We start from the raw sequence: 2,500 nt of genomic DNA, 5'->3' as shown, positions 1-2,500 counted from the left end.
ATTTGTGATTCACAACCATCCATATATAAATCTAACGATTGAAAAGGCCTTTAAAACATACTAAACGATAGATAAAAGATGTTTCGGATCTTCGGCCGTTCCTAATGGGATAAATCCGAAAATTTGTCACCACTGCGTGCCTTCAGGGAGGATCGAACTCCCGGCCTCTGGTTTACTAGACCAGCGCTCTAGCCACTGAGCTATGAAGGCGCATGTGTGGAGACAATTTGTTTTTTTCGTTTCCTGGTTTTTCTATTTTATTTCGTATTTAATCGGTATTGTTTGTATTATTTCAAATTCTGTATACAAGTACTAACTAATATAATTCCAGTCGTTTGAAAAACTCAAATATTAATATGTAGCGTCTTACATTCACACTCCCTTCGGGTAATGTCACGTGGTTAGTCGATGGTTCAAGAGTTCGAATCTCCTTTTTTTAATTTATTTTATTTTTTTTATTTACCGATTTATTTGTAATCCGATATTATTTTCAAACTTTGAATTTCTTGCACTTACAAGCTTTTGTATACAATCTTAAATGAATATAACATATGATGGGGTAAATTTCTTAAATCTAAATACAGGACATCTACATGTGTGTATGTTTTACAGGTACAGACACACACGTAAGCATGTACGCAATATGTGTAAGTATCAGTGTATAAACATGTGTGTGTGTATATATAGATAGATAGATAGATAGATAGATAGATAGATATAGATATAGATATATAAATATATAGATAGATTGATAGATGCGCGTGTATGAACACACACGCATGTGTGTGTATGAGTATGTATATATATATATGTCCATATACATATATATGTATATGTGTGTATATATGTATATATATAAATATATATGTATGTACACATACACATGTACATATATAAATGCATATATACATATATACCTATACATACACTTACACACATACATATATAGGTATATTCATATACGAATATACATGTTTATGCATATTTATATATATCTACAGTATATATATATATATATATATATATATATATATATATGTATATATATATGTGTGTGTGTGTGTGTGTGTTATATGTCTATATTTCTATATGTGTGTATATAAGTGTATAGATAAATAAATGTATATACAAATATGGTCAGTATATATGTATGTATATATTTGTATATATGTTTGTGTGTGTATACATATATATATATATATATTTACGCATATATTTCTGTATATATATGTATATATGCATATATTTATATTATATGTATCAATATGTATATATATATATACATTTATGCGTATATGCATATATATGTATACATACATATATATATATATATATATATAATTATATATATACGCATACATATGTATACATATATGTACACACACACATGTACATATTGATATATCTATCTATATATATATATGTATATATATATATGTTTGTATGTATGTATGTATGCATATATACATACATACCAATATATGTATATCCTGGCCGCTACCCCGAAAAAATCCCAAACACGATCAATCTCCATTCAACTGAACCGAAAACAAGGGGGCTGGCCACAGGGCTATATATTAAGAACTCATACCGTAAAACCATAAACCACAAAGCATAACCAGAGACCTACTTAAGTTCACTTTTTCTCAGCAACCACAAGGAGTTGGGGGGAATTCTTGGGGGCGTTAGAAAGGTCCTTATGCTATGTGGCGTTCCGATAAGGGGTCCCTATAAGGGGTCACGACGTGAAAACCCCCTAAAATACCGCCTAGATATTGAAGCAACAGTATGGTTCCAGGTTTATTTAGGGTGCTATGGGAACCTATCACAGAGTAAATTACTAAATTAGACGGTACGGGTACGAAAATTTTCATACCCCTTATAGACCTCTTAAATACAACAACGGCAAAGGTTACAGAGCTGATCCAGAGTGCTGTGGAAACCTGTCACAGAGTAAATGAGAATGGATATGGTTTGAGTACTCGTATACCCCTTATAGACCCCTTAAACACCCCTAAACAACGGAGTGGGTTAGGGAGATGATCGAGGGTGCTATGGAAGGCTATGATAGAGTAGAGGCGATTGGGCACGGTTTGAGATCTCACATTCCCTTAAATATAGCAGGCGTAGGTACGTGCGTCACCTTATCGAGCGAATATATATATATATATATATATATATATATATATATATATATATATATATATATATAAATATAAATATATATATATATACATATATATATATATACATATATATATATATATACATATATATATATATATATATTAAATTCGTATGTATATATATATACATATATATATATATCTATATATATATTAAATTCGTATGTATATATATACACATATACATGTATATACACACAAATATATATTTATATAAATATAAATACATATATATGTGTGTATATGTCATACATGTTCATATCTATGTATATATATTATATATGTGTATAAATGCATACATATTTATATATATG

The 2,500-nt window shown here is 29.2% G+C and overlaps 1 non-coding gene across 1 annotated transcript; it reads right to left on the bottom strand.

The window, feature by feature from the left end:
* Positions 1 to 137: 137 nt before the first annotated feature.
* Positions 138 to 210, bottom strand: TRNAT-AGU (transfer RNA threonine (anticodon AGU)). Its single transcript has one exon. It is a non-coding gene; the product is annotated as a tRNA-Thr (tRNA).
* Between the last annotated feature and the right edge of the window lie 2,290 nt (positions 211 to 2,500).

This window comes from Penaeus vannamei, chromosome 26 (assembly GCF_042767895.1).
Source record: "Penaeus vannamei isolate JL-2024 chromosome 26, ASM4276789v1, whole genome shotgun sequence".
In the NCBI taxonomy this organism is placed as follows: Eukaryota; Metazoa; Arthropoda; class Malacostraca; order Decapoda; family Penaeidae; genus Penaeus; species Penaeus vannamei.
The sequence above is the reverse complement of the archived record's forward strand: the minus strand, read 5'-3'. Positions and strand labels throughout refer to the sequence as shown.